The 26,394-nt window shown below is 39.4% G+C and overlaps 1 long non-coding RNA gene across 2 annotated transcripts in view; it reads left to right on the forward strand.

Annotated features, from left to right (window-relative positions):
* The window catches only part of LOC137160346 (uncharacterized), a 68,229-nt gene extending 42,094 nt beyond the window's left edge, over positions 1-26,135 (forward strand). The window contains exons 2-4 of one of the 2 annotated variants that reach the window (XR_010921858.1): positions 3,214-3,302; positions 24,346-24,409; positions 26,026-26,135. This is a non-coding gene — a long non-coding RNA (uncharacterized lncRNA). Of the gene's footprint in view, positions 1-3,213; positions 3,303-6,789; positions 7,202-24,345; positions 24,410-26,025 lie in introns of those variants that run through there. The other variant, XR_010921859.1, reaches the window with a different exon arrangement.
* The last annotated feature ends 259 nt before the right edge of the window (positions 26,136-26,394 follow it).

Here is a 26,394-nt window from a genome sequence, read left to right on the forward strand (position 1 = left end):
ACTCATTCTGGCCTTACCAGATAGTCTCAGCGAGGTCATTGGCTCACACATGGGGATCAACTTTAAATGTTTTGGCACTTCAGCAACTCAGTATCAAGATTTTTTGACCCAGTAAGGTGGTAAGTTTGTTTTTTGTTTTGTTTTGTTTTGTTTTTTTTTGGGGGGGATGTGTGTATTAGATTCTATCAAGCAGTTCAGCACAGCTATAGATATAAAGCAATTTACTTAATATAGTCGACATATATTTTCCAATTTATCAGTGCTCAATTATCTTAAAGTAAGACTGCAGTAGGAATACTCTGAACTACCGCATTGGTCATCTCACTTTAATGAGCAGTTGTACAGATGTATTTAAGAGTGAAACAAACTATGGAGATTTAATAAGCATATGCACTGTAGTGGGTTGAAAAATGAATATTATAATGTAACCATTATCCATAAGCAAAAATGGCTTTCCCTCCTGAGAATTAACTATACATTTTTTTATAGCTGATGATTCCAGTAAAGTAGCTTGTTTGAAGTGGTTGGAAGGAGTTTTGCAAAAATAAACTTGATTATTCGTTTTTAATGAACAAACATGCTAGATATTGGTAGCTGGTAGAATGATTGATTAAAAATGACAACTTCTATGTGTGTATTTTTATCTTGTATATAAGGGACCTGATTCTTAGAAAAATCTTCCGTCATTGATATTAGTGCAGTTTCTCCTGCTCTGCACCGGTCTCAGGTAGATAAGAAGCAAGCCATAATTCTGACATAAGCAATCAGCCAAAGTATCATGTTGTAGGCGGGATTTTTCCAAGCAACCAGCATTGGCCTTACTCTTCTCCCGTCGAATTCACTGGTTAAGCTCCTTTTAACAAGTTAGGCCAATTCAGAGTGCTTTTGAAAATGTTCACCTATCCTCCATTGTATTCTCTCTGGAAGCAGTTCATGGGCTGATCTTCAAAGGTGCTGAGCCTCAGCAGCTCCCATTGGCTTCAGTAGGCGCCCCAGGGCTCAGCACGTTAGAGATGGCTGATTAACAATTTCACTTTTTTTTTCAAATTGTTCTAAATTGTTTTTCACTATGTCAAGCTTCTAAAGCTGAACAAATCACAAATAACTATTTTTCATCATGCGCCCTGCTCTAGTTTATATCCATACAAAAGATGTTAAACTTAGGACTCTGTTATTTCAAGAAGGGATAGGCAAATACTGAGAGTGACCATGAGTGATACCCCATGTGGGGTCAAGACCCACCCACTTCTTGTGGTTTTGCCTGAAAAATATTAGCAGAGTAGTGCATGGAAATTTCTATTATATTTTCAGCATATTATAAACATGTTAGCAACCCCTGTTTTGGTTGGAGCCTCTTTGCTAAACTGGGTACTAATACATAGTAAGACAGTGCGTTGCCCAAAAAACTCAATATAAATGGACAAGGTCTGCAGTGTGTGGGAGGAGAAATAGAGAGGTAAAGTGACTTGTCAAAGGTCACACAGCAGGTCAGTGTCTGGGAGGAGAAGCCAGGTCCTCTGACTCCCAAGTCTAGTGCCCTTTCCACTAGACCATACTGCCACGTTACCATTGTCTACACGTTACCAGCTCTATGACTAGAGAATATCAGTTTACAAGCCAGTCAGCTTGGTTCTGTTTACCACCAATACATTCACTATAAAGAGAGACCATAATTGGGGGAAGGGGTCAGGGAGATGAAGATCATTTTAAAACTCTTCAGGCCAATAGTTCAGGTGCTATCCTGATAATGAAAGAAGTATAACATCTGACAGTCCAGTCAGTCACAAGAATAGGAGCAGAAGAAAGTCGTCATTAAAACTTTAAAAAAAAAAAAAAAAAGTCTGTGTGGCTAGCTGAAGAAATTGGGAAAGATTTCAAATCTACTCAAAGTGAAATGTGAACTTTGCCAGGTCACTTGAATAATGATGATGATCATTATCTTACATTTGAAAGCATAGTGTTCAAGCCATGATTCACTTAAGTCACAGCAGACTTGAAATATCTTGCTTTGATATCAATAGAAAATGAGCATACTGACAGGTCCCCAGAGGTATTCAGCAGATAACAAAGAGCCAAGAGTGATCTCCTCCAAGACTACATCACTTGGAATTAGCAGATAAACTTTTGTCACTCAAGCCTTGGACAGCCAGAGATACCAACATGCCAAGAAATCATTTCTTGAACAAAAGCTTAACATCTGGTTGTTTGAGGGAATCTGGCTTGCTGCTCTTTCCAGTGGGAGGCATTAATGTTTATAACTAATAATTGAACTACCTACCCATTAGACTTTATACAGCCATGAATGGCATGGGTTCAACTTACAAGAAGCATCCCAAAGCTCTCCCAGCATTTGTAGAAACTGGGGTCCTGATCCTGCAGTCGGCTCTATGCTGGTGAAGCCTGGTGCCTGGGCAATGTCTGGGAACAGGGGTTTAGATGAGGGGACAGATCACAGCACAATCCCAGAAGAAATTGCATTTGGCTTTTCCAATCTGCTCTGAATCCAATCCATTTTTGTCTATGCACTAGATAGAAGATGTGTCTCGGTAAGAAATAATCCATTCTTTCTGAGCAGAGGCAGCCTGGATTCACCTGGTCTGTCCACCACCCAGACTATCCATATTATTTGGCATCTGTATACAGCTAGTGGGAGAGCTGGTGAGATGACACAGGCTGAAGTGGTAGCAGTAGACAACATCCAACTGTTCATTTCGTTTACATAAATATAAACAGCACCAACTCCTGACAATCACAGTATCAACTCCAAAGCAGCAGCTGGATGAAGCTGCAGCTGAACCGGCACAAGACTGTGGCGATGCTAGTGGGTAAAGGGAAAAGCTTTAAAGAACTCTTCTCCATCCTAATAGCCCCATACCTTAAGGCCTTTACCATCAGATAGTTTTTTGTTCTGGAACAAAACCATTGACCTAAAGGTCTTGTGACCACAGGAGACAGAATCTTCTCAGGAGCAGGACCGAGACTACAAAACTGACCATATATGTACTGACTAAATGAGGCAGGGGTTTTGTAAAGAAAAAAAGTAATGTGATCTTATAATTAAAGACTGTACCATAATGCATTTACACAAGTGATCCAAATTAAGGTTAGAATGGTGACCTTAATTCTGACATTTCCTAATTTTTGGGTACTTGGCTTTGCAACCTTACTGTTCTTTTGCTGTCTTGTAAGCCACAACAACATTTTTTCTTACAGGAATACCATTCAGCCCATTGCCATACTGGCATTGCCACTGCCATCTGATCTGTCTGCAAGCCCTTTGTTATATCTCATTCAGATTTCAGGTAACTTCAATATCTTTGGCTTTAATTAATATTAAAACAAATTATTACTAAAATCTTTAAAAGCTACCCAGGGAAAGTAGAGAAATGCTAATTTGTGGATTGTTGAGGAAACAGGTTACATTTCAGAATTGAATGTTGCCCTGAAAATTGAGCAAAATCTGTGGACAGTGCAGTTCCTATTAGACTAAGGTCAAAATTTGTTTCTTCTATCTTCCTGAAAAAGCTCTTTTTAGAGAATTAATTTTCGTCAGAAATTAATGTCAGTCAAAGCTTTTATTTCCTAATTGCCAGTAAGCTCAATAGTTTGCATCATTTTTCAAGAAAAATCAGCAGTGGAATATATACATTTCTTAATCAGTGAGGGTTCTCTCCAGCATAAATCTTATTTCCAGGGATGCCATCTAAGGATGGTCCACAAGCTTCTAAGGCTTATCACCTACTGAGCTTAAACTGAGTCAAGAAACAAAATGGCCTCTGATTTTCTGCTCCCATCTTTCACGAACCCATGAAACTTCCCTGAAGGCCATTTATAGGAAAGTGTGTGTGATAGGGTTTACATTGCACATGCACAATAGAGTTCACTGTTGTGCATCCCGAAAGGAGATGTCGCCTTAGATAACTGGCAATAGTAGCTACACTGAGCACTAAGGAATAATAAGCCAAATTCTTCCTCTGCTGGAGAAAATGTGGTTGCTCCATGGAGGGATGTGGTCCAATATTTTATGCTAAAACGTAAAATCTGAAAAAGTGACACCTTCATGGCCATATGCATGGAAAGAAATACTATAACTCAATTAAATAATCTTCAGTATTTTAGTAGCTAGCCAGAATCCAAATGGTGAGGTACTTTAGATGACTAAGTGTAGCTTTTGGCTGAATTAACAACACCAAAAACAAAAATAAACTTACAACTGGGACTGTGGATGAAACCATAGGAGCCAATTTCAGCCTCTAGTTAATAAGATAACTAGTTCCATACAGGTGAAAAACCTCATTAACCTAAGCTGCCTACCAGAGGTTTATTCTCTATAGAAGTCACTGGGGAGCCAGCCATAGTTGTTCTGCATTTTGTCTAATTTTGTCTAATTCAGTGACTGAAGAAACCAGATCCACGTTTTCCATAGAAGATCACGGAATTCTCATTAATTCTTCTAATTATTTCTGCTCAATAAACCCTAAAATAATTTACTGAAATATTTCTACAAAAATATCTGCAGTAATATCTCTTAGGCAGCATATCGTGAGATATCAGTAATGATCCTCACCAAGAAAGTTTTTAATTATTGACCGTATACTAGATTTCCAGTTTCAAATGCTTTTCGGTGCTAGAACATAGTCAGGCAAATTTTGTTAACCTACCTGATGTAATTAGTATCGTTTTCCACACTCAAAGCTAATGCATTTGAAAAATGTAATCATTTCTTCACTTGTGTCATGGTTATAGAGCACCTCAATATAGTTGAGAACATAGCTATTATCTTACAAGACCTCTTAAATGTCTGTCTAAATCAAAGATTTTGCTTTATTTCAGTAGATTTTTAAAACAAAAAGGCTCTGTGTTTATTAGAAAATCCAGTTCCTTCAAACCAAGTGCGAGGTTTGACAGTAAAGACCACACAAGTTAATTCTGATTGAGCTAGTAAGCATTTTACCACTTACTAATGGTTCAACAAAGTCAGCAAGTATAAGTGACAGGAGCTTCGGTGTGATGGAAAGCCTGTGCATGCTGTCCCCATCAGGATCCAGGCGCTCATTACCCTGCAAGAAATAGACATATGATGACTTTTACATTGCACTCCTTTCTGCCTTTACAAATATTAAATCAATATTTTAAGATTATACTATTAATCCTTTACAAGTATTAACCAATCAATACATCAGTCCTTAAAGCTATCCTGAGATGTAGGTAATTAAGTATTATCCCCATTTTACAGATCCATTAACTTAGACACAGAAAGGTTAAGGCTGATATTTTCAAAAGGGTTCACTAATTTTGAGTGCTCCAGTTAAAACACCTCAGGCCTGGTTTTAAGAGGTGCTGAGCACCTGCATCTCACACAGATGTTTTTGGAGTTGTAGGTGCTCAGCCACTCCAGAAATCAGGTCAAATTGGTCATGTGAGAACAGACTCCCCAGATTTATGGACTCTTCTGAACATGTAGGGCTAGGTGACTTGCTCAAGATTACAGCTGCAGTTGGCTTCACCTACAAGATTAGAACTCGGGAATTCATGCCTCCCAGTCCAGTGCTCAGGCACTGCAGGAGTCTCTCTCATGAAGGCTAGAAAATAGAACAAGCATCCAGTGGTTGTGTGCATGTGTCCTCCTGCACATTAAGGCAGTAGAGATTTGATCTGCAACCCTTTGATCTGAAGGTAGCAGCTCCCCCAGGTGAACTTGGCTACAAGCCTGTCATCTGAAGCTGTGTAAAAACTGAGATCTGGAAGTGACTCTTGACATATTTTACATACTAGCAGCGAGGGGGAACAGCAGCGTAATGAGATAAACACCGATTGCCACAAATACCACTTTCTGGTGAGATTAGTGTGTCAGGCACTCAATTGCAAAGTTAAGCTGCACTCATTTTAGTCTTACAAATAACAAAAATCCACTTATTTAAGATAGCAGTGCTTGCAATTCTGTACAAACTAGCCTGGCATTCGTTTACTGATTTACTTAAAAGCATGTAATTGGCTAGGTATTTGAAACTTAGACTCTATGGTTGAGCAATATTTACTGCAATGATACATGGAGCAGAGGGCTCCCCTCTTTTGGTTAAAGAACTTGTGCGTTTAAAACATAATGGCTACTGCTTTGTTAGAAACAGCCACTGCGATTGATTAAAATGGCCAAAGCAAGATCGCAGAATTTATCCAATCTCAAAAAGCTGTTTATTAAAATTACAAAGCAGTAGAGGTTATCTTTATTATACAACTATTACAACACCTCACTAATCCATGGGCCAGATCCTACTCCCAATTATGTCAGTGGGAATTTTGACATTGACTTCAGTAGGAACAGGATTGGGCCTCCCTTGATTTTTACTTTGCTGAAACAGGCAGATTTTGCTTCCAGGACATGCTAATGTCAATAAGTGACTGAATAAAACAGCCGTTAATTGTAGTAAACTAATCTCATCATGGAATTTCCCGTGGCTTGTTCTTCTTTGATTCCATTTACAATTTTTTTCATCCTTTTTAAAGGGCAACTTCTTATAGTCCAGGAGTAAATAATCCAATAATATCATTTTAAAGCAATCTGAATTGATTGAAAGAAAGGGTGAAAGCTGTTGTTTTTAATACAAATAATTTGATTTCTGAGATGATTGGATTAAAAAAGCATCCTGTTGGAGTGATTCAGTTAAGTGAAAATGACCATAAATACCAAAACAAAGCAAGTTACTCTGATAGAAGTATCCTGCCAGCACTAAAATGTCTTCTGTTTCTACAGCTCCTAACACTATTTTTTTTTTATTTGTATTACTGTAGAACCAAGGAAGCTTAGTCATGCTCCAGGACCCCATTGTGCCAGGCACTGTGCAAACACACAGGAAGAAAATGGTCCCTATCCCAAAGAGTTTGCAATCGAAGTATAAGACAGGACACAATTGGTGGATATAGATGGGGGTGTACAAATAAATAATGAGACAGGTTTGGTCAGCCTGATAGATACCATCTCTAGCTAGTAATGGGCCCATACCGTTGCTAGGATCTTTTGTTCCTAATGTACTTTAAAAACTATTGTCCTTCGCCCTGCCAATCATGGATTTTTTTTACTGGTGTCTCTTCTGCTTTTTTCCATTTTGGTTATATATATATTTATTTCTCATTGCTGCCTTTGCTTCACCAGTGAACTGGGATGGCCTTTTAGACAAGTTTTCTTCTTTCTCAATTGTGGAATCATGGCTTTTTGGCCATCTAATAAAATCTCCTTTAAAGAACTCCCAATTTTCATTCATATTTTTGTCTCCGTTTTTACTCCCAGCTAATTTTGCCCATAATTCCTCTCAGGTTTGGGAAATTAGCTCTTTTGAAGTATCAAGTATATATATTACTGGTTGAGACTGTCTTCTGTTTGTCCATATTGAATGCAGTCAGGTCACCATCACTGGTCCCTAGGCAACCATCAACTTCCAATCCAGTGATTAATCTTTTATGTATCACATTGAGATGCAAATAGTTATCTTGTGTTGCGTACAATACCCTCTTATGTTAGATTATTATCTGTAATATTTAGAAACTCGAGTGATGATTTACTGCTGGTTGTATGGGACCTCCAGCAATACATCTCCCAAAGTGAAGTTCCCAACTAATAATTTCTTTCCATACATTAGAGCCAGGTGTTTAAGGAATAATTCATCCTGTTCTGTTTGATTTGTTGGTCTGTAACAGACCCCACCACTACATCCGCCAGGTCTTTGTTAGCTAGCACGTTGATCCATATGCATGCAAGATCCTGAGGTTCTGATTTATCAATAACTCTAAGACTGTTACACCCAGATTAGATTATTGCATTGCACTGTACATGGAGCTGCACTTTAAAACCATTCAGCGACTGAAGTCGATGCAGAACTCAGTGTCGGCTTATTGAGTGGTGCATTCATGCTGGGATCATTTGACATTAGTGCTCTGGGATCTGCACTAGCTGCCCATTGATCTCAGGTGGCATTTACAGTGTTGTCTGCGACCAATAAAGTCCTAAATGGCATGGGACCAGTCTCCTTGAGAGATCATCTCTGTTCTTGATGTAGTACTTAAGGCCCCAAAATTCCGAGTTACCACTATTTAAAAATTGTCCAGACATCAAGGCTTTTTAGAAAAGATAGACCAGAGGACTCGGACTAAAAGCCCCAGGGCTAACAGCTACTCGGAGGAAACTCAGAGCTGCTGAAGCCTCTTGCAAGAGTGTGCCACTGGTGCAGCTAAAGAAACTTCCCCTTTTTGCCGTGATATTAACATAATCAAACTGCAACCTGAGCAGCATAGTTCAACACCTCTTCAAATCCTGCCTCTCTCACTGGATCTGTTGCCAGGGGAGACCACACACCTGTATTTGCCCCAGTCTTGAAGTTTTTAACTCCCTTCTTTCTTCGTCAAACTACCATTGAGCACCTGTGGAATTGATTACTTTAAAGATGCAGAATTAGTTTAATTGTATTTATTGTATAATTAATTATGGCACCTCTAGTACCTTGGATAGGCATTTTTAGTTATCTAAATAAACATATAAATAAAATGGCCCAGAACCTCAGCTGATTTAATTTGATGCCGCTATGCCAAATTACAGCAGCTGATGCTCTGATCCTCTTTTGTATGTATTTTTTAATCTGCTTGGAAATTTACAAAATTAACTGGATATTACTATGCTAATGGACTCTCTTTACTGTGTAAAATAGTGTAAGCTATGACAACACAGCTGGCTTCAAGTATGATGTCTATGTCATGTATCCTGGATTTATGATCTAGTAAAAGACCAGACTTGGCATTATATCCCTTTATGCAGTTTGAAATATGATACTGATATAGAGATGGCTTTTGATTATAGAGTAAAATAATGAATATTTAATGAGTGTTCATCTCATACTCATTCACCCAACACTTACGAGTGTTTTAAATTGGAACTTGGTTTGGACTAATTTGGGGCAGATTTTATTGAATAAGCTGTACCAAACCCAGAACCTTGAATCCAAAGTCCTTTGAATTTTTTGATCGGAGGAGTGGGTTTATTTTAAAATCCTTAGATTGGAATTTGCTTCTGCTATTTAAGGTATGCAGTGGATGTGAAACTGATACAGGCCTCTTTTTTTCCCCTAGTTTAGATGTGGCTGAAACCTGGTGAAAACCGTTGTTCTTCTGAGGTTTTGACCAAAGATGGTGCAAGTATTTAGAGCAGTGGTCCTGTGAGCTTTCCAGCACTAGGAATGAGCTCTCATGAGTTTGCCCAAATCATACTCTTGATTAATCCTTATGCCAGAACCCTAAACCTAAAAATGTAGAGTCTAACACTGCTGCTTTAACCCTTCTTTAGAGCTAAATAGTGTGCTTCTTACTCTATTTTTATTCAAGAAAAATACACATTGAAACAGCTGTGGTTGGTTGCCTTAATAAGGACTGCAACTGGATGCCTATAGGGAAAAACTTTCATAGATATGTGTGAATAAATCCATTGAATTTGCATAGGGTATATTCACAAATGCTGTCCCTCATTCTCTGCAAACTTTTACAGAAACCAGTTTTTGTTCACAAAAGTGTTCATGGAGGTAAAATTCATCCCTGTGCAAAGTAAGGTTCTGTGTCTTCACATTGGGTCTCTGTACAAGCCTGAATTTCAGCCAACAAGAGAGAGTGCTGGGAATATTCATGTATGTGTTCACTCCAGAAGCATTCAGTAGCCATCATGTAAGGTCTTTGGGTGTATCCAATCAGGGATGACTTACATTATGTAAACTATAATGACTTAGTACAAATACTGAATTTTGAATATTGAATTCTCATATCCACTGTTGTGGTGAATATCGGAGAAGCAACTGAAACAGGTTTGTAGAAACCATGAGCTCAATAATGAACACATTTGTAAAAATTAAGGTCTTCACCGAGACAGTGGTGATAGGTACAATATTAAAAACTGCATAGAAGAATGGATAAATTAAAAGGGGGCTAAATTAATCAAATTGTTCACTTCAAGTAGTTGTCTCAGATCTATGAAGGACTCCAGGGTTTGGTTCTTTGGTAACAAATGATTCGACAGGCTAATGTAAAATAATGTAAAATGTAGATGAATTTCAGGAAAATAATTGTCGGAAATGGCAGGGAGGGATGCTGTGGATACATGTTGTCTGAAACCTCGCTTATCCTTTTTAATTAACAGCGAATGTAAGGCAATGAGTCACATTAAAAAGAAGAATTTGGGGATTATATGCGTTGATGGTTTATTGTCTTGCTAATTGAAAGAAAAATTACACATTCTGTGTAGAAAAACTGAATACACCTAAATCAATGACACACAAGTTTTGGTGAATTAGCATGCCTCTTCCATGGCATTTTTGCTTACTGCAAAATTCTCAATACAGCAGAAGGCAATGGTATTTTAAAATATTTCAAATTCATCATTCAATATGAAAGAAAACGCTATGCAACTTCTTCTAGACATAACAATAAATGTGATATTTGGTGAGTAAAAGTGTGAATTCCAGACACATGATTAATATAGGAGGTAGATATTACAGCTGAATGAATACTGCAAACGGTTTTAAGAGGCTGATCTAAAGCTCACTGAAGTCAATATAAAAGATTGTCACTTCAGTAGCCTTTGCATCAAGTTCTGACTGTTCATGCATCCTTTTTTAGTTCATTTTTTTGCAAATATTCTAGATTTTCTTATCTGAACAGCAGTCCATTCTCCCTGGAGCCCCAAAGGGTAAAATTTTCAAAATCACCTAAGTTCCAACTTCATAAATGATTTAAGCACTTAGAAGCCAACATCTCATTGAAATTGAATAGGACATAGTATCCTAAATCACTCAGGCCCTCTTGAAACTTTTACCCTCAATATCTAATCCCGCTCCCAATGAAGTCACTGAAAGTTTTTCCCAGGACTTCAAAGTGAGTAGAATTTGCCACTTAAGGCCTAATATGTAAAATAATTAATACCTAACTTTTATATGGCACATTTCATCGGTAGATCTCAAAGTAGATCAGTATTATCATTCCAGTTTTCAGATGGGGAAACTAAGGCACAGAGAGATTAAATGACTTGCCCAAGGTCACCTACCGGGCCAGTGGCAGAGCCAGCAATAGAATGCAGATCTCCTGAGTCCCAGTCTACTGTTCTACCCACTAGCTCACACTGCCTCCTCTCTATAAGGTGCTGAGTCCCTCTTGCTTGGCGGGAGAGCCCTTAACTCTAGAAAGCACCTTTCACATTGTGGGAAGTACTAGAGATTGATATTAGAGGGGCAAACTAAATGTATACCCCAAATAAAAAATAAATAAGAGGAACAGAAAAATGCCACAGTGGCTAAACAACAGAGTAAAGGAGGAGGTTAGTGACAAAAATATATCCTTTAAGAATTGGAAGTCAGATCCTATTGAGGAAAACAAGAAGGAGTATAAACTCTGGCAAATTAAGTGTAAAATTATAATTCGGCAGGCCAAAAAGGATTTGAAAAGCAACTAGCAAAAGACACACAAATTAACAGCAACATGTTTTCAAGAAATGAGCAGCAGGAAGCCTCCAAACAATGAGAAGGGCCACTAAGCAATCAAGCTATCGAGATGCTAAAGGAGCGCTCAAGGAAGACAAGTCTATAGAAGAAAAGCTAAATGATTTTTTGCATCAGTCTTTGCTGCAGAGGATGTAAGGGGGAGTCCGCTATCTGAGCCATTCTTTTTGTTGACAAACCTAGGGAACTGTCCCATGTTGAGTTATCAAGAGGAGATTTTGGAACAAACTGATAAATTAAACAATAAGTCACCAGGACGAGATAGCATTGACCTAAGAATTCTGAAGAAACTCAAATGTGCCACTGCAGAACTACTAACTGAGGTAATGTAACCTATCACTTAAATTATTCTTTGTACCAGACGATTGGTGGATAGCTATTGTAATGCTGATTTTGAAAAAAGGTTCCAATGGTGATCCTGGCAACTACAGGCTAGTAAGTCTAACTTCAGTATCTGGCAAATTGGTTGAAACTATAAGAACAGAATTATTGGACACAGAGATGAACACAGTATGTTGGGAAAGAGTCAACACTACTTTTGTAAAGATGCCTCACCCATCTAATAGAATTCTTTGAGGGGATCAACAAATAAATGGACAGGGGTGATTCAGTGGACTTTCAGAAATATTTTTACAAGGTCCTCACTAAAGGCTCTTAAACAAAGTAGGCAATCATGGAATAAGAGGGACAGTTCTCTCATGAATGAATAACTGGTTAAAAGATAGGGAATGACAGATAGGAATAAATCGTCAGTTTTCACAGTTGAGAGAGGTAAATAGTGGGGTCCCCCAAGGATCTGTATTGGGACCAGTACTATTCAACGTATTCATAAATGATCTGGAAAAAGGGGTAAACAGTGAGGTGGCAAAGTTTGCAGACAATACTCAATTACTCAAGATAGTTAAGTCCAAAGCTGACTGAAGAGTTACAAAAGGATCTCTCAAAACTGGGTGGTGACAACAAAACGGCAGATGAAATTCAATGTTGATAAATGCAAAGTAATGCACATTAGAAAACATAATCCCACATATACACAAAGATGGGGTTTAAATTAATTGTTACCACTCAAGAAAGAGAACTTGGAGTCATTGTGGAGAGTTTTCTGAAAGCATCTGCTCAATATGTAGTAGCAGTCAAAAAAAGCGAACAGAATGTTATAAACCATTAGGAAAGGGATAGACAATAAGAAATGAAATATCATGCCACTATATAAATCCCTGGTATGTCAACATCTTGAATATAGCATGCAGTTCTGATTGCCCCATCTCCAAAAAAGTATAGAGAAAGGCAACAAAAATGATTATGGGTATAGAACAATTTCCATATGGGAGGTTAAAAAGACTGGGACTGTTCATCTTAAAAGAGAGATGACTGGGGAAATATGATAGATGTCTATAAAATCATGAATGGTGTGGAGAAAGTGAATAAGAAAGTGTTATTCAACCCTTCACATAATGCACAAACCCACTGAAACTAATAGGCTGCAGGTTTAAAACAAACACACAAGGCAGTACTACTTCACACAACGCACAATCAACCTGTGGAACTCATTGCTGGGGGATGTTGTGAAGGCCAAAAGTATAACTGGGTTCAAAAAAGAAGTAGATAAGTTCATGGAGGATAGATCCATCAATGGCTATTAGGCAAAATGGTCAGTGACTCAACTCTATGCTCTGGGTGTCCCTAAACCTCTGACTGCCAGAAGCTGGCAGGGAAGTATGACAGGGAATGACTCACTCAGTAATTTCCCTGTTCTGTTCATTCCCTCTGAAGCATCTGACATCGGGCATTGTTGGAGGACAGGATACTGGGCTAGATGGATCATTGGTCTGACCCAGTATGGCTATTTTTATGTTCTTATAATAAGAATACTAATGACATAATGGCCAATATCTGCATGTGGTAACTTAAGAGAATTCAACCATCACACTTGAGGCCATTGGCTGATCACTGCTGGGATCAGGGAGCTCCCCAATCTCCTGTGTATGTGCATAATTGGTTAGGTGCATTATGGAAACTTTCCACCATTGTCAGAAACAACAGGTATAGGCCACTGCTGGAAGCATGATGTCAGACTTGATGATGGATTAGAAGTCTGAATTTGTAGATTCCTATTTTTCTACATTTCCTAGTTGACTTGCTGTGTGGGTGAGCATTGACCCATGTTGGGTTTGCTGTCTTAATTAATCAGTGGGGTCTTGAGCTATATATCTTAAAGTAAGTGTAAGGGCCTACGGCTCTGCAACTAGTCACTCTTTGTGCAAATAGAAAACTATATATTTTCAAAGTTATTTTTGCTTTGCTTTGACACCATTCTCTACCCACCTGATTATTTTAGTGAAATCTTAATACATTATTTGCAACATCACAAGTCACTTCACTGGAAATGATTTTACCCTCACTCTACACTGGAAATAACACGCAGCATCCACTGCCCTGAAAATGATTCTGCCATGAGTAAATTAGGCAGGCACAGAAAAATAATTAAAAAGGAGAATTTTTTTCTTTGGACTTGTGTCTCAATCAGCAATGAGAAAAGGAAGCACAGAAAAGACTGTGTAACTTAATTAAAAAGCTTGTGTTATATGCCAGATTCTACTCCCATTTACATCAGAGTAAATCCAGAGTAACTTCATTGATAGTCACTGATTTTTACATCAAATTGGAAATAAATGATGCAGAGTCTGGCCCAATATTTGTAAATAAAATAAAATAATAAAATCTGACTATAGGGTCAGGACCTCTAACATTTATAGCTGTCATATCCATTTATTGCCCGTATTAGCCTGGCCCTACTCTCCTCAGTTCTTATCTCTTTCTTGATTGCACCAGTTCATACACTGTTTGCTTTACATCAGTGGTTCCCAACCTTTTTGGCTCAAGGGCCACAGATATAATTTTTACTATCCTGAAGGGCCAGCAGGCTCTCCCCCATCCCCCGCAGCCAGACAGAACCAGTTCAGCAAGAAGGCTTTCCCATCCCGTTGGCTGCAGCGTACTGTAATCCTATGTGCTCCACTTGGGTCCCTATGCAGTGGCTCCTTTCTGCAGCCAGGGGGATGGGAGATCAGTGTTCCCCTCCCTCTCACTCCAGCAGGGACCCCAGTGCCTATGGACCCAGGTGGAGCGCTTTGCTGTGGTCCCTGCTACAGCCGGGGGGGAGGGAAGCGCTGATCTCCTGTCCCCTTGGCTGCAGCAAGGAACCTGCATCCATCTTTTAGCCCCATAACAACGTGTTCCACCCAGGTCCTTAGGCAGCGGCTCCCTTCTGCAGCCAGCAGGAGGGGAGCGGTGGGCCACTTTGAAAGCCACCACAGGCCACTTTTGGCCCTTGGGCCACAGGTTGGGAACCACTGCTTTACATAGTCCTCTTGTTTGGAATATCTTAGTCCTGTATATTTTATTACCCACTGTTGCCTGATATTGTTTTGTAACATATGTTGTTTAATCACTTTAGAATTGATCTCTGCAAAAACATTTTTTTAGTTCTGAATGAGTCAGTTTTGATTTTCAGGATATATCATGCTCATCCATGTTGTTTTCAGTGTATTCTCACTTCAGTGGATTCTCTTCTATATTTCATGTTTGGTTTTATTGCCTTGGCCATTGTTTATGGTCAGAGAGAGATATGGACAGTTCCCTTGCAGAGTGCCTGATGCCTCGTTTTAAGATGCACTTACATCTAGCACTGTTTCAGGTTGTTCACCATAGATTTGAACTAGACCCTCCTTTTCCCTGAGCTTGTAAATTCAGGCTTTTAATGGCCAGAAAACACAGTGCCACTGATGCTGCAGCAGCCAGACAATGAATCAGAAGTTCTGGACATGATAAACAGGCAGCTGAACATTTTGCTAGTGGTTCTTTTTATTCAGAAAAGAACCATTATAGCAAACCCACTACATGCCACATTTCAGACAGTCTTGGGAATACTGAGGGCCAGATCTCAACTGGTGTAAATTGCAATAGCTCCATTGACTTCAACGGGCTTAACTAGTCTTTGTCTCTCTCTGATTCCTGAAATCAGTGGAGCTATGCCAATTTACACCAGCAGAGAATCTGATCCTTGAAATGTACAGTCATTGCACTGCTGGCATCATGGATGTTGTATGTCTGCTGAGCTCTACAGTTACACAATGATTAAAGGCTTGTTAACGTTTTGTTTAAAAGTTCAGTTTGTAACATTCTAACAGAAGACCCCACCCAGCATTGCTTTAAGTCCCGAGTTTATGGCTCCTCATTTGACCAATGTTTAACACTTGGTTGTGTCTTCTCATGTATTACATCATAACTGTGGTAAGTAAAATGTCAGTAAAATATCAGGACTATGTGTTTGCTCACATTAACGTAATGAAATGGAAGATTTAAATGGGGAAATTTAAATATTTGGAAGCAAATGTGGTTAAGAAAATGAGAGCATTTCCACTGCAGACATCTCTAGTGCATGTAATGAGATTTTGACATCACTGAAACTTTTGGAAAAGGGATGGCTAGTTCAATAACTCACTGGGAATATTGTTAATTGCACCACAGCTAATGCTGCAATAAATGATACAGATGGCAATGCATGACTGCATAATAGGTCTTAAAAGTGAGTCAAAAAGGAAGAAAGAATATCTATGATGTGGATGTGCAAATGTCACCATACATCTCATGGATATCTGAATGCTTAGGCTGTTAGGAACTGAAAGTTGTAATTAAAAAACACACACACACACAAATGGAGGAGTCCCCAAAGAGGAATATTTTACTTATCTTGTCTAATGAAACTGATTTTGAAGCTTATGCTATTTCACAGTTTATCTTTGACATTATACTACTGTACTATTTATTCCGTTTGAGATACACGGAATATCATAAATAAGGCTAAAGGCCCTTCTGTGACAGCTCTAAGTATTTATGTAAGCAGTTTAACCAAAATAATTATTTGTAACAGGTGGAAATTAGATCCAAAACTGCTTGCCTGGTTTCCCCTTTTCAATGACTCCCCATCATTATATATATTGCCTCTGTGCTCTCAAGTGCTACACAACCCACATGAGAGATGAGGAGGAGAGATGATGTGTTCTTCTCAAGCAGATAAAATACATCTCTTCTAAAAAGAAAAGGTTAGACCGTTTTTTGAAAATGTCACAGAATAAGTCAGTGCCATCCAGAGGCAACATTAACTGATGCTCTGTTCATTTTACCTAGCTATTAACTAAAGCAGTCAGTAAAGAAAATAAGTATATAAAGCTGAACTCTACCCTAACAAACCCTGAATAATATAGTTCTATACATACGTAAGATCTGTGACCTGAATTCTTAGGAGTAAAGAGCTCTCTGTTGCTGATGAAATGGAAAAAAAGCTCCCCAGAGTTGCTTAAGAACAGCAGATGGGCAGGCGCTTTGTTCAGGCAGGAACTCTCTGCTGGCCTGCTTTGGAGAAGCTATGGGAGTAGACTGAATGAGCCACAGCATATTTGCATTTTAGTTATATGAGCCAATATGGGGCATTTTGGTTAAAATACAGTGACATTTTCAGTTTGGGGGCAATAAAATGCAACTGACCTTTTGTTGGGAAATACAAAAATAAGATGTTGACATGCCTGGGGTCACGCTGAGCATTACTGCTGTCGGGCATGGGTGGGCATGGGAACCTGGACAGAGCAGATGGTTGGCAGCATCTGTTTTCTGCTGGGAGTGCTTCTCTGGTGGTGAGGACGCTGTGAAGCGCCCTATATGCCACTGATGCCTCTCTAAAGAGCTGAGCTGAGACTGCTGCAGAACAGAGGACTGTGCAGCACTGAAGGTGGCTTTCAGGCAATTTTGGCACCAAGTGGTGGTGGCTGAAGGCAGTTTGGGCAGAAGCTGCAGGGAGCAGCAGCCTACCTAAGAGACTCTGATATGGGCCTCCCTGCCCAGCATTTAAAGTGAAATCACTCCAGCTGGATCAGGTTGTAGAGCTCCCAGAGCAACCTAGGGAGCAGTGGCCTGCTCAAATCCTTGAACTTCTTCAACCCAGAACAGTTAAGTGTGAGGGGGAAGAGGGGAGCTAAGTGACTAAACCGTATCAGCCACTCGGAGGACAAAGATTGCAACTACTGTTAAAACTCCATGCCAGGGCAGAGAGGAGGAGAGAGAAAATATTACCTCATAGAATGTGTTGATGTAATAATTGCGATTTTCCTGAATTTATTATCTTGTCCTCCCCACTTCTCTCTCTTTTAAACCCTGGACTCAGTGCTTGTGAGTAAGGAAGTATTGCCCTTCAGAGGTGCCCAGGTTGGTAGATATAGTTTCCCAGGTTTCTGGGTGGGGGCTTGAGCTGGTATGAAGTCTTTAAGGAAACCCCTAGAAACCTGAACCTGGCCCTTTTTGCAGCTGTCAACACCTGACAGGTGTAACCCTTCTATGTTTGTGTAAATTTCATACACTCATGGAGCCAAATTTTGATCTCAGCTACAATAGTAAACAGCAGTGTGAACTTCAATTGAGTTATTCTAGATAAATTTAAATAAGGATCATGCGACATAGATACAATTACCTTGGACATAATGAAATCTAACGTGCTATATTTTATTTATTTTTGGTATTACAGTAAGGCCCAGAGTCTCCAGCCAAGAGCAGAGCCCCTTTTACTAAGCATCGTTTTTGCTGTATACAGACTAACACGACTACCCCCCGGAACATAGTAAGAGACTGTCTCTGCCCCAGAGAGTTGATAATCTAAATAGACAAGACAAACAGAGGCCCAGAGAGGTGAAATGAATTGCTCAAGGTCACTCAAGGGATCATTGGTAGAGCCGAGAATAAAACCTGGGTCTCCTTAGTAGCAGTTCACTGGTCCACGCTGTCTCTGTATAACATAAGATATAGATGAAATGCGTAAAATATTAACTCCAGGATCTACAACACTATTTTAAAATAGTAATAATTACTAATAGGGATGGGTGAACTTCAAGAAGTTTGAGGGTTGGAAATTTCTTACTGTTTTGGGGAGATGCCGGATTTGCAAGCCTTTTGATTTAAGCCCAATGCCAAGAGAATTCAGAGTGGGCAGCACTTCACAGGGTCAGATTTTAAACAGAAAAAACTTGTATGTATAATTCAAACATAATATACCCAGGAGGTCAGACGATAAACTTATTACACAGTAGGACCGTTGTGTACATGTTTTAATACCATAACAATAACAAACATGGTTTTAATACCATAATACCAAAAATGCGTAATAGGTAAATGTATATCGGTTTTGCAGGATGTGTATTTTAAGGATGAATTTGAATGAAGAGAGTGAATGTAGGAATTGCCTATAAATCATACCAGTGGTCCATCTAGTTCAGTACCCCATCTGACAATGGTCAGGACCAGCTCTTTCAGAAGAAGGTACAACAACACAACAGCAAGTAGTTATAGGATAACCTAGTCCCAGGGAAAGTTTCTTTCACAACCAGCAATATTAAAGGTTGGCTTAAGCCCTATTTTTTAACTCTAGATGGAATTGTCTTGTTCCATGAAAACTTTGAGGCAATGGTCACGTTTTTCTTAAGAAAAACAAGAGGAAAATAAAAAAATAGAGACTGAGGTGGTGTTAACATTTGTAGCAGATCACATCTCCAGTACACTCTTATTTAAACAGAGCATTGTTCAGCTCCCACATGTAATAGCAACCCTATTTGACTCTTCTTCTTTACATATACAACATCAGCTTCAGCTCTTCACATCTTTTAGCCTCTGATCAGAATTTTCAAAGAGCTTTGTTCTGGTGCAACTGTCTTATTTAACCATACTCAAGTACATATTCTACTAGTAGTTTGACTTGGGCAGCTGTATGTACTTTTGTAAAACTAATATTAAAAATGAATAGCAGAGGTAGAAGAGTGTGCTGACAAGAATAAATATAAAGGAGTTATACTGGAAGGGGCATTGTTCCAGATTTAGGAAGTTTGCTACCATACATTTCTAAATATCACATGGAGGACATTTGATAACTCTTAGGCGTAGTCTGTTTTTAAAACAGTTTGACATAGCTAGGTTGGTCAGGGGAGTGAAAAACCCTTACCCCTGGGCAATGTAATTATGGTGACCAGTGTAGAGACAGCTAGGTCAGTGGAAGAAATGCCTCCATTAACCTCCATCATTCAGGGAAGTGGTGTTCCTACACCAACAGAAAAAAACCCTTCCATTGGTGTAAGCTGTGTCTATACTGTGGAGTTCTTCTGGTATAGTTACAGCTCATAGCTATGCTGGTATAGTCCCTATAGTGTAGACATAACTAAATCAAGTGTGATCCTAAACTGAATTATTATGATGTATTTGCATGACCCTAATATTGGGGTTTATGACAAAACTAAGCTCTTGTCATGTAAACTTTGATAAAAAAAATCAGAAAACATGGGGTTTTTTTTCTAATTTTGAATAGGATCGTTATTAGAATGAATAAATAAATAGCATTATCCCCACAGATGAATAGATTTGGACAGAAGAAACCATTATTCCTAGGTAAGTTGTTCCAATGGTTCATTACTGTCACTCTTAAAAATTTGTGCCATATTTCTAGTCTGAATTTGTCTAACTTCAGCTTCCAGCCATAGATTTTGTTTATCCTTTTCTCTGCTAGATTTAAGAGCCCTTACTATCAGAAATCTCTCCATGTAGGTACTTATAGAATTCAATCAAGTCACCTCTTAACTGTTTCTTGGATAAACTAAATAAATTGAGCTTCTTGATTCTCTCACCATAAAGTACTATGATACTGTATATTTTTTAAAAGGGAATATGACAACTATGGAACATGAGCTTGTTAGATCTATAGACTGGAAATCAGCAGTCAGAACCATAGTTAGAACTAGAAGTCAGTCTAACTCAAGTTGATAGAATCATCACAGGGCTCTTTTGGAACTGTGCATCAGCTGCCCAATCACTTCTGTAATGGAGCCAAACAGATGACAAAATCCTCCCAGGGATTTATTAAGCTGATGTCAGATACATTTTAGTCAGTGTACAGAAATACCTGTAAAATTAGATGAGAAGCTGGAAATGCATGGGCATCTGCAGTGGCAGTTCATTTTAGCATTGCAGATAAAACATATGTAAGAGAAAGGTGCGCCACTCTGGCCATCACGGAGGTTGTGGGATATTACAAAAGTAGGACACTTGTTATGCTGCTACAGTATTAAATAAGTCAAAAGTTGACATGATATTGTTTGTATCCTCAGTAACTCAGTCAGCTACATGAGGAAATTTTGTGATAACTAAAAATACAGAAAACCTTTCTTTAAAAAATATTTCCACTGCACCATCTGTCACTTGTGGGATGGCATTTTTAAGATGGAATTGAAAACATCTCCTGTTCAAAATGCACTTGACTTGACCATATATTCCAGTGAGCTGTTAAAGGGCCTAATCCAGCTCCCACTGAAATCAACAGGAGTCTTGTAAGTGAGCAGGAGCTCATACAAATATTGTTCTACTGTGCTGTGAACGGTTGGGCCCTGATTCAGCAAAGCAATCAGGCACGTACTTAGGTCCCTCTCTATTCAGGACAGCACTTAAGCCTGTGTTTAAGTTTAAGAATGAGCCTAAGTCCTACTTAAGTGCTATAATGAAAGTCTCGCTAAGGAGTTAAAATCATATCAAATATAAAGAAAAGCAGGTGGTTTTCTCTCCTAAAAGGAGTAAGCAGATAGCATACTAACAAAATGTATGGTTTTGCTGATTGAAAAATGGCTTTTTTTTCAAAATGAAAACTTGCTATGAAAAATGGTAATTTCTTCCAAAGTTTTCCAGTTTTTCAACAACAAAAAATATCAAACTTTTTTTTTTTTTTTTTTTTTTTAAAGGTGTTCAGTTTTTCTATCAAAACTCCAGAGAATTTCCAGGAAATTTTGGAATCATTCAGAGAAATACTTACCATTTTCCAGCCTGCTCAGCTTCTTGTTATTGTTTGTATAGTGCCTGGCACAATGGGGTCCTGATCTTTGACTGGGTTACTAGGTGATGCTGTAATACAAATGCTAAATAATAACTCTTCCAGTATCTTTGTGTGTGATTTAAGATTGCATATTTATCCAAATCTAGTGAACTGTGGTTTTCTAGTGCTATTTAAATTGCTAACTTGCTGTAGTGAGGGTGTCCGTCCCTTTCTATCAGTTGCAGAGGGAGGCCACACTCACTCCCTACCCTGTTCCAGCAGGTAGTGGCCCACGCTGGGGCAGGAATACTGTCTTTGGGGCCGGGGAGGGAACGCACCCTGTTCAGATCCCCCCCAGCGAGGCAGCAAATAGTTCAGAGCCCTGGGGGCGGTGTGGGAAAGGGGGATGCGGACCCACCCGACTCTACTGCGCCTCAGCCCAGGTCCATGGCAGAAGTCTGTGCCATGCAGTCAGTGGGGTCCCAACCACAACACGCTGACTCGCTTCCCACTTCCACAGTCCCTGGACTGTTTTCCCCCTTCCCCTGGGCTACGTCCTGTCCCTTTTCCCTATGGTACCTGGTGGGCTCCGGCCCAGGCACCCTCTTCGGGGTAGTCACGCAGGGGTAAATTGCAGAGCCCCGCGATATCATCGGGGGGGAAGTAGGCTGGGCAGCTCATCGGGGAAGTCGGCATAGGGCAGTTCCTCCAGGTCCGGCCCCGTCAGGGCCCTCGCCCCATAATCGGCATTGGGCGACTCCTCCAGGTCCGGCCCCATCAGGGCCCTCGCCCAGTCATCTGCGTCCGGCAGCTCCTCCAGGTCCTGGGCCCTCTGGATCCCCGGGTACTCCGGGGTCCTCGGCTCTGGGGGAACTGGTGGGCCCCAGGCCACCAGCCGCTCATTCGCCAGCGCCCGGTTCCAGGCCCCAGTTCGCTCACCTGAATACCAGGCCGTAGGCAGCTCTGGAGGGCGGGAAGAGACATCCTTCCCTTCCGGGAACTTGCCGCAGACTGAGCTCCTGGGCTTTCCTTTTATGCTTCCTGTCCTGCTCCCTCGCTTCCAGGCGGGCGGACAGGCAGTCTCTGGCTCCACCCCCCCAGGCTCGGCTTGTTCCTCCCTGTCAATTTCAGAGGGAGGCCACACCCACTCGCTACACTTGGAAACCAAAGTCCACGTTACATAGATGCATTCATACATTTCCTGTTAGTGATAAACGATATATATCTGGCGTTAGAATTTGGCTCCGTTACGACCCATAAAACCCTAGTCATTATTCATCTAAATTACAGTTCAATCAGCTAGCTTGTTCTTATATTTTGGGGGTATTTATGACATTTAAAAATAATAATTGCACATGATATTTGGGTCCCTGACTATATCCCGGTGGGAGTGTAATGCATCTGTTGTAATATTATACATTAATTTTGTGCCCTCTTCATGGAGAAATCTATGTTATGGCTCTGTCACTGTACTGTAACTGAAAGGAGTCACGTCCGAATCAAGTCAAATGTAACAGGCTGTCATATCTCAGGTAGAGGAATTGGCAAATTGTTTCAGAGAAGTTTCTCTCATTAAGTTTCTCTGTAATAAAATATGTGTCTTATATAATAAAGCCATTAAAATCCCAGCACCCAACACAACTATAGATTGTTTCCAGAAGTTATTGGCACTCTATTCAATAAGCCCTTCCCTTTACACTAAATACATTCTTATGGAGGGAAAGATTTTCCTATGGAAATACCTAATTGGCCTCATTCAAACTGGGAATGTAACAATATTATCATGGTGTGGCCATAGCAATATTAAAATAATAATTATTTCTGAAATTTGCAGGCTGTTGGGAGAACGAATAGAATTTCAGCATTCAAATATGATCAATCAAAATATCATATCAGTAGTGTCCTGTTCTGTGAGAGTCCTTAATCTTTGTTTGTTCTGCGTGCTGGGGATAGGCTTATGTAACAGTACAATCGTACTGTGCTCTGAAATTTGCAGAGTCTGCTTGAAAATTGGAACATTCTTGCAGATTTCTGTGTTTCAGTGTTCATTTACAGGACTGTTGTAGTTGAAGTTTCTGGGTGAAATTCTGACTTTGTTGAAGTCAGTGGGAGTTTTGCCATTGACTTCAATGGGGGCAGGATTTCACCCTTGGCCTCTTTTTGGAAAAGAGCAGAGAGTGAGCCAGGCCTTACCAAAGTTGGGAAATGGGCATGTCTGACTGACAGTGATAATAATTTAGTGGAGTCCTATTAAATGACTAAGTATGGATGGTTACAGATCTTCAATTAAATATTGTGGGCCAAATTTTTACTTGTAATTCTGGGCACCTTCTTTAGTTGCCTGGTGCATATTTTTCAGGTGCCCAAAAAACCTTAGTTTGCATGTACAAATCAGGAAATCAGTGATATTTTTGAATTATCTAGGCAAATGCAGTCTGCTCACAGAAACCCAGTTTGAGTGCTCCAAAACACAGACACCTGAAATGGGCTGCCAAGTAATAGAGGCTTCCAAAATTACAGGCTGAAACCACTTTCAACCAAAATGTCCCTTGCAGATGCTGAGGACCAGACCTTTTATGCCTCTCGTCACAGTTAGTAGAAATTTTATCTGTGTATGGCTGTAGGATCATATTTGCATCCCCTGTGCAAAACTGCAGTTAATCTCTGGGATATACATTTGTATTCTCCTAAAATAAATAATTTAATTCCTGGAGGTCTTTGTGCCTTGAGCATCTGATCAGAATGCTGTGGCTTGGCTTGACTAGATTGCATACACCAAATAAAATGCTGCCATTTACTGAAAATGTTAACATGTGACTATGCAAATGTAACCCAGCTATGTTAGGGGTTAATACATGGCCATTTAACTTCAAATTCAAATATTAAATTGCAGTTCTGTCTTTACTGTCTTTTCTTTTCTTTTCATTTAAGCTAGAAACCTCTACCTCTGATGGCAAAGAGGAATCTCGAAAAGATTAAAATCTATTGGATAAAGGTAATTCTGTTGACATCCTATGTTTATTTTTCTGTTAAGCATTTGACTTAGTACCGTACAACATTCTGATTTAAAAAATCAGCGCTATGTAATGTGGCACATATGAAATGGATTGTAAGCTGGCTAACAGGTCTTAAGATCATGAAGGTTAATATAGAATCACTAATATGTAGTAGATGTTTGGAGTAGAGCCACAAAGGGACTGGATATTAGTCAATGTGTTTTTTATCAATGATCCAGAAGAAAATAAAAAATCCTTGATGATAAAGTTAGCAGATGACCGTTTTAATCATCATCAAGTTAAATCAATTAGGACTGATAAATAACCTGTTTAGTACCCAGCAAAACAGAAAAAGTGATTTATTTTTGACTTACCAATAAGAAAATTGGTGTTCACTTACGTGGTGCTTGAGCAGAAATTCTATGTCAAGCATGATGTGGTAAATAGCAATCATTGTGACTTTAAGAAGTGGGCATCATTGTGCTCTTTCTATGTTTCATTGTGAATTACTGATAGGCAATAGAGTGGGTCAGAGTGACTATCAAGCCACCAACCATCCTTGGGCAGTGTGCACTCACTGGAGATGCACTGTAGGTGCAATACCTCCGTGAGTGCAGGAGGAGTCTGCATTCTTCTTCCCCCCCCCCCCCCCCCTTATGCTCATACCAGAGTCCCACAGTTCATTATTTTAGGAAGTACAGAAGTGGCAGTTTTCAGAGTCCTTGCACACCTGATGCCCAAGACTAGGACTGTGCCTGACATCTGCACAGGGAAGCAGACCTTTTGCACTTGCTCTCTCCTTTGCCCCTTGCACATCTGTAAATGGCTGGGCATAATTGTGCCCATCAGGTTTATTATAATGTGCCATTTTGCTTGCACTTGATAAAATATACAGCTGCCTTAGCATGTGCCATCAAAGGGTCACCTTTTTATCTCCTATTCTAAATTAGCTGTACAGATTCTTTAAACGCATTGTGTAATTCAGTAGAATCCAAAATCGATATATTTAGCCACAAGCTGAAACACACCCTTGTAAGCCATCCTTTTTGTAATCAAATTGGGTCTGATAATTAAATACAATAACGCCACAATGTTACCCATTGGGAATTTATTAAATACCAGGTGACAAGCTAGCAAAACAGAGTATTACAGAGTCAGAAGTTCAAAAGTCTTGGAGAAAAAGAGCAAGAAGGACTATGCTGCTTAAAGTTTTTCAACCTTCAAACATATGGCTCTTCCATTCTTTCTAACTGCAAAATGTCAGTTTATCTGAAACACTCCTACAATTATTCTGATTTTTCTGTGCCAAGTTCAAATGAATAAATTATATTTGAGTAAACTGTCATATTTATGTAGTTTTGCATGGAACTATAGTCTTCTACTGAATTAGATAAAGGCATATCTAACAATATACATATTTTAAGCATTAAAGGATTATTTTTCAGATGAAATTTAGCACTTCAATCTTTTATTAAATGCAGAACAATTACTATAATCTCACATACTAGGCATTGTGATTTTTTCATCCTTTTCTCTCTGAGATCTCTAAACATCTACAGTGATCAAATTCTTTGCCATAAGTTGTAATTGTGCTTGTTTTTATTTTGCTATTCAGTTAACCCAATTGCTTACAATCTGATGGAGGCCTAAAATCTAACCAAGAGTTCAAAGGTCTGATTTCTCAAGTGACTGGTTTAAATGGCAATAAAATATATGTTGTGGTGACACCCTTTCTGAGTTTATGTATTTATCCACAGACTTCTAGGTTGGTTTTCAAAGCTTCTGAGGAATTTAATGGGTGACATTTCTGGCTAAGCTGGTATTTGGTATCTTGTTTTGAGGTGGTAGTGGTCTGACCAGAATACTGTAAATGGAAGAATGGATGACATGTACAACAGTATACTTAGCATCACTGATGAGAAAATTAATAGGCAAACATATTTGTGTATAGCTGAAATCTTTCACATGTATAAAATGTCAACAA

This window comes from Emydura macquarii, unplaced genomic scaffold (assembly GCF_026122565.2).
Source record: "Emydura macquarii macquarii isolate MOO-44397 ecotype Brisbane River unplaced genomic scaffold, CSIRO-AGI_Emac_v2 contig_2199, whole genome shotgun sequence".
Taxonomy (NCBI): Eukaryota; Metazoa; Chordata; order Testudines; family Chelidae; genus Emydura; species Emydura macquarii.